Below are 19,506 nucleotides of genomic sequence, written 5' to 3'. Positions count from 1 at the left end.
AAATTGTTCTCATAAAATGAAAAAAAACCCTAAACATTAAAAATTGATAAATAATCAAATATATCAAGACTTTGAATAACATTTGACAAAGAAAATAAAAACAATGAAAAGCAATGAAGAACGTCTTCGATCAACATGTATCATTATTAATCTAAGGGTACCACCTACAAATAAAAAATTCATATATTTACAAGCATAAAAGTGCATGTTATAAAGAAACTAATATTATCACAAATTTATGGTAGACATACCGCTATGAACGTAGAAGGCCACGCGACACACACGCCTATAGCCTCTTCAACTTTTTGAAATGGATCAAATGGCCTAACCAAATCTACACCTTTTTTAATGACATGTTGAAGGTCTACCTTACACCAATCATCTCCAATCTCTATACCGCTAACTATCTCAGTTGGATTCAAGCTCTTCAAGCATCCTCTTGCTACCTTCTAGCTATGGTTAAGTATATTGTATACAAAAACTTCATCTCCAACATAGAAATACGTATGCAAGAAACAATTATGAATGTTAAAGGTAAATATCAAACACATTAAGGTGTTAAATAGAAAAATACCTTAAGATGTGGAGCTACATTGACTACAGTGGGGCCTGTGGTGTTTCTTATTGCTAACATAGCTTTTAGATGTGCATTTTCTTCAGAAAGTTCTTCATTTTCTGACTTCAGTTGAATGTTCTATATACAAACAACATTACGACTTGGTAGTATACCTCAAAGATCTGAAACTCGAACACCTAATCCATACATATCTATTGCACCATATTTATTGTTACGCCTCACTTTGGAAAAAACAATATGTGGTCCAGGCTCACCAATTGAACCTTGGTAAGTGTTTTACTTAGGTTTTTCATGTTTTCCAGTATTAATTGAAATATAAGACTAGCGTGATTTACATAATAAGATAGATCCTACAAACAAGTGTGATCAGTGTGATAATGGTCGTGACGTGCTAATTAACGGTAATATGAATAAGATACATCCATACAACCAAGTTTCATCATGGGTATGACGTGATAATTAAAGTAGCACACACCCACTCAGATATGTATTTATCACTTCTATTACGCAATCTGATTTTAAGAATAATACTTACAAGTGCAATTGCAGCTTCTTCACTTTTAATGCCGAGTAAACCCTTTGTAAGAATTCATGTCACACATTAAACACAATTTAAGTTCAGCTAATTAAACATGTAACCTAATAGTAAAAGTTCTCTGTAATGTTTTTACACTAGATATACCAAATAGATACACACAAGCATTATACAAATAATAACAAATCATAAAGATGTTGTAACCATATGCATATATGATCTTATTTTACTATCAAATTTACATTTGTTTCAAATAAACTCTTACAACATGTTGATTATCCAGAGAAAAAGACGTGTTGCCTATGTTTAAAGATTAAGCTACAAAATAGATATTACTTCAAGATGAACATCCTATAAATTTTAATACTTACAATTGCATTTGCAGCTTCCTCATTTTTGGTAGTGGCATCTTTGGTGAAACATTTATAACACATCTCCAAACGACTTGAATCTTGTCCCAAAGAAGTCTGTTTAATTAAAACGAAACTGACTGTTAATAATGCTATAGTAACAATTGTCATTTTTCGGTGAAATAACCTTTAGCTCATCACGAGTTCGAGCATACCTTTTTTACCCTTGACTTGCACCATCTTGTTTTTCGTCTGGTTGACTATATTTTTCCTACTAATACCCTGAAGTAGAAAAGTCATATATCGTAATGGAAAATTAATTGATGTTGTTTGAAGTGCTTTTGGACAGTACATAAATTTGAGCAAGTATAAATAATGAAATATAAGTACTTACAAAGGCAATTCACATCCTATGTTGTACGCTTCATTCCAGAATCCAAATTCAACGAAAAACATCTCAACAGAAAACATCAGCAACCTTTATCCACACATATATGAACCATTTTCAAAGTTTTCAGCTATCTACACAAAGAAAAGTAAGCAATTAAGTGTGTACTAATCTTAAGTTTTCTCATTGAATAATTAAATACAGAAATCGGTAAGTATATACATGATCTGCAAAATCATCATACAATATGTATAATAACATAAAATCAGATGCATAAAATAATTCAACTAAAAATTACCACTTAAGTGGTCTCCCCTATTGATTGTAGGCATAGAAAACTATCATGTCAATACTGAAAAAATCAACTAAAGGATTACCATTTACATCTTCACCTATTACTAAAATTCCTTTGAGGTTATGATGGTTAAGATAGACTTGTCACTACGGACCCAGATGGATCACCCATTTCATTAGTCAGATCTGTACAAAACACTCCATAGTATGCACATGGATCTGACCCGACCGATTTTTTTAACATCCCAAATGGATATCTAATGATTGCAGACTTCCATTTAGGTCCTAGCTTCAATAAAGTCTGTTGCTAAATTAAACCAAACATACAACCATAAAAGTCCAATTTTAGTTGTTTTCCTCGCATGCATTATAACAAACACGTGGCGTGTATTCACTCATAAATAATCTTGACCAGTATTCATATCAAGCGATTAAAACTAATGATATATTGATTGATAAATCTAAACATGATATAGTGGCTAAATGAATTATGTTAGATAGCTACAGCACAGTTAATAATAAACATTTACTAAATTAAAACTCATCAGTGCAATTATATAGGGACTTGTATTGTATGATGATGGCATGGAGTAACATAACCAATTACACGCAAAATGAAGACCATATTCAAGTTAATAAGGTCACATAAAAATTGTACTCTGATTATAATTTGTTACTTCAATATTAGATTAATCCAATGTTATTGAGTCAATAAGGTCACATAAGTAGTATGTTACCTGATATTGATATCTTGATACATACATCGTGCAAATCGATGTTGTTCACCATTAGCAAATCACACAAAAGGTGAATAACTGAACGTTGGATCAATCGACCGAACAAACCATTGATTTGGTTGTTCATAGGGGACAAAAAACCTAATCTCAAATCCAGAGCAAAAATAAAACAAAACTAAAACAATAACTTACTCAATCTAACAGATTTTTAATATAATAGGGGTTTAACATGAATACACGACAGATAATACACAAAAGAATAAAAGATGAATACCTTAACCTAGCATTTCGATGAGGCATATTTGATATGGAAATAATACCGATAAATATGAATTGATGTCGAAACATATACAATATACGAATCTAGCGTTCGATTAAGCATAGTTCAACTAATACCATACCGATATAACGATGTCACAAATAGAAGGTAGAATCAGAGATAAACATGATTCGATCTCGAAAGATAAACAGAACATAGATTTTGAGACGTAACCGTTATGAACTAAAGAGAAAAGAAGGTTTAGTCTTATTCAACCAATAGCAAAATTTGTGAGAAACGAATTGAGTTAGATGAATTTTGGGGTGAGTAGTTTTTGGTGGGATTAAAGAATTTGAGAACAAGGCGGGGTGAAATTTGGGAAAAAATATTTGAGTTTTGAATTTCGTGCTAATCATCATAATCTCACAACTTTCACGTATTCAAATTTTATATTTGGCATTTTTTTGTAATACTAAATTCTCTCTTCTCTATGTCTCTATCGGATCGGAGTATATATATATATATATATATATATATATATATATATATATATATATATATATATATATATATATATATATATATATATATATTGGTAGGATCAAGAGGGAAGTAACCAATCGGGGGAAGCGGGGGAAGCAAAATTCTTTTTTTTTTTTTTTTAAAAAATTTTGTTCACGAACATTATAGATTGAATGAAAATAAGAACATTTAGAAAAAAGACACTTCGTAATGAATGTTATTATTTTGACGGAAAAACGCTCGAAGAAGTAATATATAACAATTATCGTGTTTTTCGAGCGTATGTTGAGGTTTTAGACATTAGGGTTTAGATATTAGGGTTTATATATTAGGGTTTAGAAATTTAGGGTTTAGGGTTTAGATTTAGGATTTAGATTGAGTTTTTAACACGAACGGTTTAGAGTTTAGGGTTTAGGGTTTGGTGTTTTGGGTTTATGGAATAAACCCAAAACACCAAACCTAAACCCTAAACCCTAAACCCTAAACTCTAAATCGGGCTAAATTTTACTTCACAAAACATGGAAAAAAAAACGTTAACATTCTTCACGGACAATATTATCTTGAATGTTATTTTTGTCGATCGTTTTTCCGCCAAAATAATAACATTCATCACGAAGTGTCTTTTATAAATGTTCTTATTTTCATCCAATCTATAATGTTCGTGAACAAAGTTTTTTCAAAAAACGAATTTTTTTTTTTGTTTCCCCCCGATTGGTTTCTTCCCCATTGATCCTGCCCATATATATATATATATATATATATATATATATATATATATATATATATATATATATATATATATATATATATTATAAGTTTATAAGAAAAGCTTTAACAAAGCATTTTTTTACATTAGCCGTTGGATAAGTATTAAATAATACTTTCTTCATCTCAAATCTATTCTTCACAGACAAAAAACACACAGTTTTAAGAATTCCACCAACTTCATTCTTCACCAATAATATATCTTATCTCCAGATTAACCTCTTTAGATTGGCTGAAAAAGAATCTGGACAATTAATTTGGGACATTCCAAAATGGAATAATGGACAATAGATTTGAGACGGATAGAATACTGTAATGCTTATCATACTTCCAATTTTACATCATCTGTATATATTTCTTAGTTTTTGTTATTTTGTAGATTTTATATTTTTATAATTTGTGGGTCGTTAGTATCCTCATATTACGGTTATGGGCGAAGAATTTACCAATTAATGAACAGAGCCCTCGACAAGTAAGAAATTATTATTATGGGTGGTTCCTGATATAAGGGATTCATATCTCGTGGTTGCCATTCATAGTCATAAATCATAAATCATAATCATAATCATAAATCATAAATCATAAATACACTTAATAACAAACATATAATTGATTTTCATAATATACAAATTTTATATGAATCTCAATTATCAAAGTGGTCATAAAAGAATACTTTGATAGAGTTACGATATTATGTAGTAATGTTTGACAAATTTCGTCCAAAACCATGAACGTTTTGAATTTCTAGTTAAAAATTGAATTATTTTCATGACATTAGTTTACATGTCATTTTCTATATCATACTTTGTATTTAGTTACATGACTATATAACATCATACAATTTCAACTTCATCTTTACTTATATTCATATAAATTCCTTTTAAAAATATATTCATTTAATATTAAGCCATATATAAGTTCGACGAATTCTCAAGTTATAAACTAGTTTACAACTAATTAGTGAATTAATAAAAAGAATTAAATGACACATCGTCTAATTTATCATATAATGAGTAAAGAGGCGTCGCTTCGCTGAGGAGAACTTAAAATGTAGTTATAAAAAAACTAAAAACATTATAATAATTTTATATGCCAATAAAATAATAAATAGTAAAAATGTTACCGGTAGTCAAAAACCAACGTAAAAGTAATATTTTGCATATATGATCGATTAAATATACAAATAAACACCTCGTAACTATATCAAACAATCTAATAGGCTATTAGATAATCCATCTGTCGCAAGTTTATTGTTCTGAAACAAAAATAGGCAGTTTAAATAAATGAACCTATTGTACATGTTAATATGAGTCTGGACAGTGGGTTGTGCATGATCAAGGGGTGTCTCCAGGTATTTCAAGTTTGGGCCTGAGGGTGGTGCAATATCAAGGGTTGCTTTCGACTATAGGTATATCGAGTATGGACAATAGGGTTGTGCAAGGTCAAGGGGTTAGTTCGGTTGCAGATTTTTCGGCAATTAAATTTGGTTCGATGGAACTAGATGTACTTCTGAACAATGTGTCGATTGTTTCTCCCGTCGTTGACACTTCTTCTTCAAAGGCTAATGATGTTGGTTCTTTGGATATTATGAAGAATGTGAACAAAAGGAACAACGTATCAATGGTGGATGATATTTCTATTCGAAAAAGGAGGGGTTTCCTCATTGAATAATGGGTCAAAGAAAATCGAGGTAATGGTAGATCGAAGGATAATGAGAAATCGAAGGCAAAGTCATTTATTTTAAATAAAGGTAGAAGATTTTTCATGTTCGGGTTACCCGGGAGTAGGGATGGCAATGGATCTAAAAAAATCCGAGATCCGCGGATACCCGCGCCTGTGATGCGTGGATAAAATCTAAAATCTTTACCCGCGGGTGGGTGATGGATGTAATTTTGTACCCGCAGACGGGTCACGGGTGGGTGATGGATGTAATAGATCCGTTGCGGGTAAAATCCGATCTGAAAATCCGTAATACCCATTTGAATAATCCGCGTATATACCCGTTATAAATGAGTGAAAATAACTCTAGTAATTCGTCAACGTACCTTATGATTAGTTTTAGCAACTAAATTTTAGTTGTTAATTTTAAACATTCTAACTTCGCATATATTAGTAAGAAAAGTATAACTAATATTATATGTTTTCTCATTTTATTATATCATAAACATGAATATATTATTGGATGATGTTTTTTATGTCACTTTGAATTACGTTATAATATTTATTTTTGAACATTTTAATTTACATATACTTCATGAATAAGATCCGCGGGTAAACCCGTGACCCGCGAATATCCGTGAATACGGGTGATGGATCTAAAAATAAATCCGTTAACAAGATCCGCGGATTAATGGATCGTAAAAAATCCAAGGGTGCGGGTGATGGATGCAGTGGATCCGCGCCCATGACCCGCGGGTGCCATTCCTACCCGGGAGTGCGAGTAATCCGACCCTCTACTCTGATGTAAGCAGCCCATCAGGATTACTTTCTGGGTATTTCTAACCCTTCCCTAGCCACCACAAAATATTTTTCCTAGACAAGATTCGAACCAAAGATCTCTTGCACGATAATGTTAAAGATCTCGACTTTGGTGAATCAATAAAAAAATTAGTTCGATGAAGCTTTGGTCGATGAGCGTGATGGTTGCTGTAGTGTTGTGGGTTATTCTTCAAATGGAGTCAGGTTTTTTCAAGGTCTTGTGAACCATGGTTTGCTCGCTTCGTCGACGGCAAGGTTGGTCGGGATTGATCGTCTAATGTTTTAACTTTTAAGATAAATAATCTCTCGGGCAAAAAAATTAGACGTGATATCGTTGACAAAAAAATGAAGAAGGTGGACACTAATGGAGGTCGATGACATTCTTTCTTTTTAATTTAATTGTGTTGTTTATTATGTTTGTTAGTTGTAATATTTGCTTCTCTTTTTTCGTATTAGATTATAATCGAGGTGTATGCTCTTAGTTTGGGGTGGTTTATTTTATCTAGAGGGGCTCAGTTTTAGATAGTTGCGTTTGTAATTTTCTAGTTGCGAGCGTTTTTCATGTGATTTGTAAGCCACGATTGTTGACGTTTTTATTTTTAAAAAAATGACTCCATTTCTATATGAATATTCGTTGTTTTGCTTAAAAAACAAAAATATTGATAGGAAAAAAGGCGCCATTCTAGAACTTACGTCAGATATCCTCTTTAATTTTAGTAATAAAAAAAAAAGTTTCACTTTCCCTCCTCAAACAATTGCCGGCATTTTTACCAAAATATTTTTAGCATTCCTCTAGTACCTAGTACCATTTCAGTCCACAACCCTTTTTATCTTCCTATCCACCTCTTTTTCATTCTAGTCACCACATACCACTCACGCACTAGTCGCTCTGTTCTCCAATATAGGTTCGATTTCGTTTCCTCGTTATTCTTGAAATTGATATTTATCATATGATTATTTTAGTTGATTGTTGATTTGGGTAAAGTGTGAAATTTGAAAAGTTAGGGTTATTTTCTTAATTGAATTAAGGCTAGTGTGTAACCCATTTGTTTAACTGATTTAGTGAGTTGAATACATTTAAAAAACTGTTGATTAAAATTACACAAGTTATAATTTATCATTTTTGATAAAGGTTAGATTAGAAGTCCTAATAAAAAATATCGTTTCTCCCCTAGATTGTGGCTACATTTCTTCGATTTTTTGTGCTTTTGGTTTGTTTGATACTTGTTACAGTAGTTTATATTTGTTCAATAATACAAAGGAGTGATTACAATTTTTCTATACTTTGTAATGTATTGAGAAAGAGGTTATGATATTGTATTAATTCAATTATCTGACAACTAAAGAGATATTGTGTTTATTCAGTAGTAATCGCATTATATTGTGAAACTGAAGTTACCATTCTAGGTTATCTGAGTTTTTGTTATTTTTAGACATAAGTATAATGATGGTATCATGTTTGCTTCTCAGGCTGCTGCCATGTGTGACATCTCGGAAATTTCCAACCAAATTTAAACTTTAATCTTTATTTTTATATATTCCGGACACGATAAACAAAGTTTGTAAGTTGAATCTTAAGAATTTTAAACTGTGTTCATACATTTATTTAACCTCGACCAAATTCCAAAGATTCACGAACCATTATAAGAACGGATATGATTATATATGTATATGTGTATATATTATAACTTGAAAACATTAACAAAGTATTAGACGTATAATACTTTATATAAACGTATTTGTTTCAAAATATATTCTAATAGTTATCAATGGAATTAAAAGATGATATCAAATGATTGAATTATTAGATACATTGAATTAGGATTACGAGTCTCTGTTAAGAGATCTACTTTGATTTAGAAAACCATTCCTTTTTAACGATATCCGGAATATTTGATAAAACTTATTTACAAAAGTTTCATTAACAAGAGTTAGTCAAAAGTTAGTAATCATTTCCGTTTAAATTTCAAAAGTGTACTTTACTCGTGTCCCTTGATAAATCAACTAGTTAGTTTTCATATTAAAAATATTATTTAGTAAAATAACTACTATTATTTAAAACGAGTTAAATTATATAAAACGAACTTTGAAATGCAATTGGTTTTGAAAGACTAAATATTATATCATTACATAAATATTTCAAATATATATATTATGTACAAATTTACAATTCTAAATAAGAATATATATATATATATATATATATATATATATATATATATATATATATATATATATATATATATATATATATATATATATATATATATATTAACTTAGTCATAAAACGTCCTGATTTAAAATAATATATTTTGATAAACAACGAGTCACTGATTTATAGAAGCAAATGACCACAACGCTCAATTTTATAAGTTACATTTTTCATAAAATAATTTATCAGTGACTAAAACTAAAATTTGATAATGGTACGAGTCACTAAACGTAAAAGGCTAGTTTTCTAAGCGTACGAAAATGCGTTCGAAAAACCGGAACCGGTACTTAAGTCGAGGGTCAACGTACAACACGTCAGTGTAAAAATTACAAATCAACTATGCACGAGAATAAAATATAATATTTAAATAATTATAAGAATTAAATATAATATATAATTAAAAATATATATATGTGTACGTAAATTAGACCATGATTGATCATATGAGTGAGTTAGGTGTCAGTAAAAAAAAAAAAAAAACAAAAAATGGGTAACTCACGGATCCATCTAACTTGTAAAAGTGATGTTCAAAAAGTCAAGAAATGGGGATGTATGGGGACGTGAGTTGAATTGCATTTGCTATATATATATATATATGTCATTTAGTTCAACCGAGTCTCACACATACTAACATCCAATTTTTATTTCATATTAGTATATTATAATAATTATTATTATTATTACTATTATTAGTAATATTAAGATATACATAAAATATTACGACGAGGTTATGAGCAAGCTATTTCAAATGGGTTTTTCGAGTAGGATAGGGCTAAGAAAATTATGGGTCATAGTTATGGAAGTTATGGGTATGGATCGGGGGTATTGTTCTTGAGGTCAACTTAGCATTTATCGTCTCCGTCGCATCTACGTACTTTCCTGCAATATTGAATCTTAGTATTGATACGTGAGTACTCATAACTTAACTTTTATATATTAGTAGTGTATCCCTGACTAGTGCTCGAGTATATAGGATTATGCATGCTTGTACTTTTGATATTGCTATTAGATAGGATATGTTGAATCCTGAATTAGTTACGTATGCGGTTGAGATAAGGTATAAGATATGCATGTCGTTGGAAAGCTAGCGAAAAATTAAGAACTTTTCATTTAGATATCGAATGGTTTCGATGAACGGATTTGAAGTTATAGTCAACCGAATTTTTGTATTATTATTAAAAATGATTATTATTATCGTCATTATTATCGCCGTTCTAGTTTTATCTTATCTTTATCAATAAAAGGAATTATCATTAAAAATTATTATTTTTATTATTATTACTATCGTTATTATTGTTAAAGTTATAATTAGTATTATTATTATTATTATTATAATTATCTAATTATTATTATTATTATTATTATTATTATTATTATTATTATTATTATTATTATTATTATTATTATTATTATTATTATTATTATTATCATTATTTAAAAATGGTTATTGTTATTGTTATTATTATTATTATTATATTATCATTAAAATAATTATTAGTATTATCGTTAATAATGTCATAGTAATTATCATTATTAGTATTATTGTAATTAAAACTAATATTAGTAACACCTAATTATTTTGATTACTATTATTATCATTATTATGAACACGATATAAAAGTCGATTAAAAGCTATTAAACGAAACGATTAGGAAATAATGAGTATGTGTATCATGATGAAATTAAAATATTATAAGATATTGATTTAGATGAAAGTATCGTTCTTATTATTTTTATCATTACTATTATTATTAAAAGTATCGTTAGTATTAAAACTATCATTTTAACAAAAATTATCATTTTAATAGAAATGTCATTGTTATTATAAAATATCATTATTATTATCATTTTAAATAGAATTATTATTTTAAAGATAATATTAAAAAGTATCGTAAATATTAAAGTTATCATAATTAGAATTATCATTTTATCATAATGTCATTTTAGTAATTATAAATATTGATATTTTAGTAATAGAATAATAATAATAATAATAATTACAAAATAATACAACTTTTACTTACTATTATTGTAGATATTATTTTATCAAATAAATATGTGGTACAAACATATTTTACTACGTGTAATAAAATTACTTTAATAATACATATCATATTATCTTTATGATATTAGATGAACTCTATAAATTTTATTACTTAATATATATAAGAGTATATTTTATTATATAAATTTTAATATAAAATTTTTATTTATTAATAAATGAATTATATTATTTACTCTAATAAATCTTTTAAAAATATTTAAAAATATAAAACGACGATATTTAAACTATATATTAATCATGTATATATTTTTGGAAATTATTTTGAGTCAAATTGACTTTTGTTGACTTTTGCATATTAGTCTCGAGCATTAGGATTGTGGTACACTATGACTTGACCTAATTTGTTAGACAAATATTGACCAACACATAAATATATATAATTAATTTAGGTTCGTGAATTCGAGGCCAACCTTGCACTTGCAATGACGTTATATGTATTTTTACTACGAAATACAGTATGGTGAGTTTCATTTGCCTTTTTACCTTTTATATTTTTGGGCTGAGAATACATGCGCAATTTTTTATAAATGTTTTACGAAATAGACACAAGTAATCGAAACTACATTATATGGTTGAATGATCGAAGTCGAATATGCCCCTTTTTGCTTGGTAGCCTAAGAATTAGTAAACCGATCTACTAATTGACGCGAATCCTAAAGATAGATCTATTGGGCCTAACCAACCTCATCCGTTGGAGCGGATGCTTTAGTACTTCGATGTTGTTTTATATCATGTCCGAAGGATTTTCCGGAATGATAGGGGATATTCTTATATGCATCTAGTTAAATGTCAGTTACCAGGTGTTCACCATATGAATGATTTTTGTCTCTATGCATGGGACGTATATTTATGAGAACTGAAAATGAAATTCTCGTGGTCTATTAAAATGATGGAAATGAATGATTATGATAAACTAAGGAACTCACCAACCTTTTGGTTGACACTTTAAAGCATGTTTATTCTCAGGTATTAAAGAAATCTTCTGCTGTGCATTTGCTCATTTTAAAGATATTACTTGGAGTCTTTCATGGCATATTTCGAAGAACGTTGCATTCGAGTCATTGAGTTCATCAAAGATTATTATTAAGTCAATTTATAGTTGGATAGTGGATATTATGAAATGGTATGCATGCCTGTCAATTTTCGATGTAAAGAAAGTTTGTCTTTTAAAAACGAATGCAATGTTTGTAAAATGTATCATATAGAGGTCAAATATCTCGCGATGTAATCAACTATTGTGAATCGTTTATAATGTATATGAACGGGTCCTTTCAGTTGGTATCAGAGCAGTGGTCTTAGCGAACCAGGTTTGCATTAGTGTGTCTAACTGATAAGTCGTTAGGATGCATTAGTGAGTCTGGACTTCGACCGTGTCTGCATGTCAAAAGTTTTGCTTATCATTCTGTATCGAAAATCATCTACTTATCATCTGTAGGAAATTACCTATTTATCATTCTTAAGTCTAGACACATCTTACTGCATTAATTGCATGAATAGTGTATGGACAAAATTCATATCTTATCGTATCTGCTAAATCATATGTTAATGTATCTGTCACTGTAAACTTTGCTTGACATATTCCGTAAATTCCTCCGTCACCTAGGAAATCTTTTGCTCTATATATTTAGATATTCTATGTAATTAGAATACTATCCGATAGCTGGAAATCATTTCAATCGAAAAATCTTTTATTCAATTGTACGAAATGGAATTCGTCATTAATTCAAGTTCCTCAGATTCCGAAATGGAATCCCACTCAGGCTCCGAAAGCAGTGTGACCGGAATGGATCAACCAATCAGTCATCACCTATTCTGGATGAATTGGGGATGGGTTCGTAGCCTCCTCAATCATTGGAGACAAGAGGAAGGCGATCCTTTTCATTCACCACATTGCCCTCTTGGAGAAGAACTTGAAGCACTTACCGGCGAACCAGTCCGAAACACCATTTTCTCTCTCATTTCCAGAGTATCTCGTCACGATTATATATTACATCAAATTCAAGATTTTATTTACCCACTCGTTCGAACCGACAATCATCCCGGTGTAATAGAAGAAGTCAACGAGCTTCGCGCTCGGGTAGTGGCTTTAGAGAACATGGTGCAAAGGTTACAAACACCAGCAGCAACATCAGCAGCATAACCAGTACCACCATCATCAACGCCAACAGTACCATTACCACCCCCAACCACAACCGCGTCGTAAACCTCAACTTCACAATCTGTTCCACGAGCATCGACGTCATAAGCTCTATAGATAACAAGGAAGACCAACAGCAACAAACGACGAAGTTTTGATTCATAACTTCATTGGAGAAACAATCTGCGGCGATTATGTGATCTCTAAAGTCTTAGAGATTATCCATTCTAGTCCTAACCATAAATCAGTTGAGTGAACCAAAATGATAGAAGGAAGAATAGAAACCCTGACGAGAATGGTGTGTGATTTACAAGTTAGACTTGTTTTACCAATAGCATAAACAGTATCATAGCATCACCAGCACAGTCAGTGCCATCAGGATCGTCAGAATCAGCAGCACCTATAACATCAAAAGCTCCGCCAATTCAAGAATCACTGTGGACATTGTTACGAATCAACAACGAGTATATTATATCAATGAGTTATGAAGAACTAACTCATTTCCACTGAAGGATTTATATGTATATCTTATATATATAAATCTTTAAATCAAAACAAATCTTTCCGTACTAAGCTATTGTGTGTGAATCTTAACTACTCGGTTAATTCATATTACAAATATGCAATAATCTACGTCTTTCGCCCGCGACTTAACCATCGTTAACTACAATCTCTGTCTCAATTCAACAAATTCCAATTTCTAATAAATCAAGTATATATTTGATTTTACACTTCATCATTGATGTAACCGAAACTTTTCAGATAACATCATTCGTACTTTGCAAAGTTCACAAGAATTTAACGAAAACCAACATCACATCTCAACAAATAACGAAGTATTGATTCATAATTTCAATATTATTGAAGAAATACTTATGTAATCTCTAAAACCTTCAAGGGATTATTCAATTCTGGTTTCAACCATAAATCGAATGAGTTTAATTTAGTATTGACTTATTGAAATCTATGTTACATCTGAAGAGAATATATACATATATATTTTCATAAAGACTGTAATAAAATTCTTTTGTACAAAATATTAATTGTGAAATTTTTTTAACGGGTAGGTAATACCCGAGAGATATATATATATTCACAATTAATATATTACATTCTTCGGATCAGATTAAACAAATGATCAACTATACTTCCTACTTTCACAATAATATACATTCTTTCATAGAAATCAAAACAACCATACTCATTCAAACCCAATTACATATTTTGATTTTAAAACCTCAGAATTCAATTCGAGATATAACCGGTACCATCACTTTTTGATTCCTACATCTTTCGAAGCTATACTTTGACTTCAAAACTATGTTAGAACATCAAATGTACATTAACGACTACAATTTGTGTTCAAACCCTTCGAAAATTTCTGAAGACACATCAATTAATGAGCAATCGAGATGATGATCCAACCACATATTACCCACAGTTATGTACTTAAAAAGCTCTCGAAACCAAAGTCATAATTCAACACATATCTGTGTCAGATCCTTTGGCATTTATTAGAAAAAATAACTTTGCAATTCCTTTTTCAAAGTAGCAAATTCTATCACAGCTCCAGCAAGACAACTTCGATTTTTCATTCGGAGTAGCCTTATCATAATCTTGATAAACATGTTGCCCTTTCGCCATTGTTACCGGGGAACTTTTCATATCTCACCACATTAGCTGTAAACTTATCAGCAACCGTAATGATCTGAGATTTTCCGAAAAATCATTATATTTATCAAAACCCTATCATTTACTCATTCGCATCTTGTAATGAGAATTGCCATACGAATCATCGGGAATTAGCAATCAGTATTTTGAAATCTCGTAGTATATCCACGCCAACAGTTATATGTGTATATATAACGTCTATCTCCTGGACTTACATACTTGAATGTGAAGTTTCTGAAAAACACCCTAAACTGCGGAATAGTTCTCGAAATTTTTGATGAAGCAGCAAAAACTATAAAACGACCTTAACAGTAAAAAGTTTGATAATAAAGAGTAGTGTGTTGGCAGAGCTCAGAAAAAGAAAAAGAGTTAGAACTGGAAAACGGATTGAGCAAAGTATGAAGGAGGCTGTGGACAAATCACAAAGGCTAAACCTGCCTTCAAAGGATCCAAATGATTCAGTATCTGCTGAAGTCATTATCGAATACCTTGCTCCTGACTCTAAACACTTGCGGACAATATTCTTCATCATCCTCTGATATTAGAAATCCTAAGATATCATCATAAATATCCTCCATATTTCTGAAGATATTTTCTTAATTTTTCTTATTTGAAATCATTTACCTCTTCGCGCTATCTGTATTACATCATAAAAGAAACTATTTTAGTTTCTAAATTCTGAAACATTCAAGTTTAAAATAGGAATATTTTGAAGTAGTGTTGGGAACTGAAGCATGAATTAGTATAATATAATGACACTTGATCAACGTGATTATATTACAGTAAGTCATGCTGAGTTTCTAAATGAAACGTGATGATTCACAGATCATAACATCATCATGTGCCATGTTATACGACTCTTGTATTCTATTTGACCTCTAAAATATCAAGAAAATATTTCTTGATGATTCGGCCTTTTCCAAGGTATTCTGGTAATTTGACAAGTCAAGATCGTGCCATCACAATTTCCTTCCTAGAACATTAACAATGTTCATTCCGAAATTCATATCTGTGAATTCTGGACCATTACAAGCGGTGCTTAATCGCAAAAAGAAGAAATGAAAAGACAAAACTCCGAAATAGAAATTGGGATATAAATTGCAGCAAATAAAAGAGAATATTAACTGTGAATGACAAAGATTATAGAAGACAGAAGCAGAGACTTTGAAATATAAGGGAAGATATAAAGCCAACGACAACCCAAAAATTATAAACCATATATATCGATGCATATAGCAATATAAAGACACGGGAGAACTAGAAACACTATAAACCCAAGAGTATAGAAGAAGTAAATAGATTCTTCCGGCGGTAGATGAAAAAGAAGAATGACCGATATGAAAGTTAGAAGTATATCGAGAATCAGAACTAGATGGAGCATATTGATGAATACTTTAAAATATGAGTTGAGGGGAAAAGAATAGAAGGTGATGAAACATGACTAGGAACCTAGAAAGCAACAGATTTAACTCACACAATGACGGAATAAGTGAATCAAACCCTCTAGTGAATAGGTTAAACTTTTTGGGATTAATTTAGTCAAACCACAACTAAATCAAGTGTGATTAGATCAACACCTAGAGCTATTATTCACCACCTGGGTGATTTGGGTTGAGTGAAAATCGGAGGAGCTCACCAGATCTGAGTGTGTGTAACAAATGAGAGGCTTAACCTAAAATGAAGAACATAAGACTCTATATACCTCTGCTGTTGACTCACCCATACGATTCATTCATCACATGTACGAGTTGGCTTCATCAGCCGCACGGATGATCACTCACTCATGTCTTCACATTTAGGTTGTAATTGTGACTTAGCTCAGCATCAACCGTGCGTATGAGCCTATCAGCCGTACTAATGAGGCTTCACTCGTACGTCTGACCTAGTCTAACATAGTCAAACATCCAAATCTCGTTCCTGCAGTTCCTGTAACTACATACAAACACGGATAGAATAATAACGAGCAATCATGGTGGCTTGTAAACTGTTGTACCTGCAATGGACGTGGGTAGATGTCTAGGGACTTGCATAAAATGCATCAACAGAAAGTGTGAGTTGTAAGGGAACGAAGGAGGTGAATTTATAAGAAAATCTCCGACAGAACAATTAAAATGGATGATCGCATTTAAAGCGGATCCTAATTCCCTTGGTTACCGGAGAATCAAATCTTATTACGAAGATTTTCTTCAAATCCCTTGAAATCTGGGAATCAATCATATCTACGTCAAATGATAAGATGAATCTACGCTTACATATTTCACTCTTCGATGTTAGCTTCATTCGTACTCTTCATATAAATGGATTGTTATCCAAATTATTCGCTAATGATAAAACTCTAATTTTCAGCCCGTATGCATCATGAAAACATACTTATTATCATTCATGACCTTTCTACTCAAATTTCGGGACGAAATTTCTTTAACGGGTAGGTACTGTGACAACCCGGAAATTTCCAACCAAATTTAAACTTTAATCTTTATATATTCCCGACACGATAAGCAAAGTTTGTAAGTTGAATCTTAAGAATTTTAAACTGTGTTCATACATTTATTTAACCTCGACCAAATTCCAAAGTTTCACGAACCATTATAAGAACAGATATGATTATATATGTATATGTGTATATATTATAACTTGAAAACATTAACAAAGTATTAGACGTATAATACTTTATATAAACGTATTTGTTTCAAAATATATTCTAATAGTTATCAATGGAATTAAAAGATGATATCAAATGATTGAATTATTAGATACATTGAATTAGGATTACGAGTCTCTGTTAAGAGATCCACTTTGATTTAGAAAACCTTTCCTTTTTAACGATATCCGGAATATTTGATAAAAGTGATTTACAAAAGTGTCATTAACGAGAGTTAGTCAAAAGTTAGTAATCATTTCCGTTTAAATTTCAAAAGTGTACTTTACTCGTGTCCCTTGATAAATCAACTAGTTAGTTTTCATATTAAAAACATTATTTGGTAAAATAACTACTATTATTTAAAACGAGTTAAATTATATAAAACGAACTTTGAAATGTAATTGGTTTTGAAAGACTAAATATTATATCATTAGATAAATATTTCAAACATATATATTATGTACAAATTTACAATTCTAAATAAGAATATATATATATATATATATATATATATATATATATATATATATATATATATATATATATATATATATATATATATATATATATATATATATATATATATATATTAACTTAGTCATAAAACGTCCTGATTTAAAATAATATATTTTGATAAACAACGAGTCACTAATTTATAGAAGCAAAGAACATTGCATTCGAGTCTTTGAGTTCATCAAAGATTATTATTAAGTCAATTTATAGTTGGATAGTGGATATTATGAAATGGTATGCATGCCTGTCAATTTTTCGATGTAAAGAAAGTTTGTCTTTTAAAAACGAATGCAATGTTTGTAAAATGTATCATATAGAGGTCAAATACCTCGCGATGTAATCAACTATTGTGAATCGTTTATAATGTATATGAACGGGTCCTTTCACCATGTCAAAATCAGCTTTCCAGAAGCAGGCTGCTGCAGACGATGAAGACATGGATCCAGTGGTATATTTTTATATCTATATTACGTATAAAAATGTTTAAATACTTCTCATATATTGACCTAAGCTTATAGGCTCATTTCTGTAGTTCTTGGATCTTGTTTAATGCTTTAAAAAGTGGCATCTGGTGTCTGCAGAAACTGCAAAGATTCACTCATGTTTAGCATTACTCTATACAAGTTTCGGCAAGATGTTAGTCTTACAACATTCCCCGTCTTCAATCTTGTATTATTGGTCTGATTTTATTTTTTTGTAGTGAAGTTTTAGTTTGTTTTCAAGTGTTCTTCATATGTAAGTTGTATTCTTTTTGTTTGAAATTAAATATTGAATACTTACATGAATAACAGTTTGAAAATTAAACCCAGTCAGTGATAGTGCTATCACTAAATATATCGCTACATTTGCTTTAAATCACCCTAATTTCATATCATTATTATTATGGCAGGTGGTATGATTTGTTGAAATGTAATAGAGCAATCTTTGGTGGCAGTGCAATCTTTGGTGGAATTTGTTGTTGTTGTTTCAATAAACATGTGTATCGGTAGGGACATGTTAGCCCTGTGTTGACTTTGTTAACCCATTCAGCGGTCTTCGGTAGCCCACTGGAGCCTGGCGAAACACCATCACCCATTTCCCCACAGCATGCCAGGCCCGATAAACGAACCTGCATTGTCATTGTTTCAATCTTCGCATGCGTGGGACCAAGGGATCATTTGGGCCTGGTAAGAATGGTTTTTGATCCAATTATTTTGAAAATCCTCACCTAGTGGGAATCGAACCCTCACCTCCCCAAAGGGAGAATGAGTCATTCGCCACTAGGCTATTGTCCCATTCTTGGAATTTGTTGTTGCTGCTGTCTTTGTCCTTTGCATTTCACAAAGTTGTTATTAGCTTGTCATCAGAATGGATGTTACGGCA

At 30.7% G+C, this 19,506-nt stretch overlaps 1 long non-coding RNA gene across 1 annotated transcript; it reads left to right on the top strand.

The window, feature by feature from the left end:
- Positions 1-7,718: 7,718 nt before the first annotated feature.
- LOC139851396 (uncharacterized) lies at positions 7,719-18,968 on the top strand. The gene is made up of 3 exons (XR_011760607.1): positions 7,719-7,810; positions 18,546-18,592; positions 18,726-18,968. It is a non-coding gene; the product is annotated as an uncharacterized lncRNA (long non-coding RNA).
- The last annotated feature ends 538 nt before the right edge of the window (positions 18,969-19,506 follow it).

This window comes from Rutidosis leptorrhynchoides, chromosome 6, assembly GCF_046630445.1.
Source record: "Rutidosis leptorrhynchoides isolate AG116_Rl617_1_P2 chromosome 6, CSIRO_AGI_Rlap_v1, whole genome shotgun sequence".
NCBI classification, from domain to species: domain Eukaryota; kingdom Viridiplantae; phylum Streptophyta; class Magnoliopsida; order Asterales; family Asteraceae; genus Rutidosis; species Rutidosis leptorrhynchoides.
The sequence above is the reverse complement of the archived record's forward strand: the minus strand, read 5'-3'. Positions and strand labels throughout refer to the sequence as shown.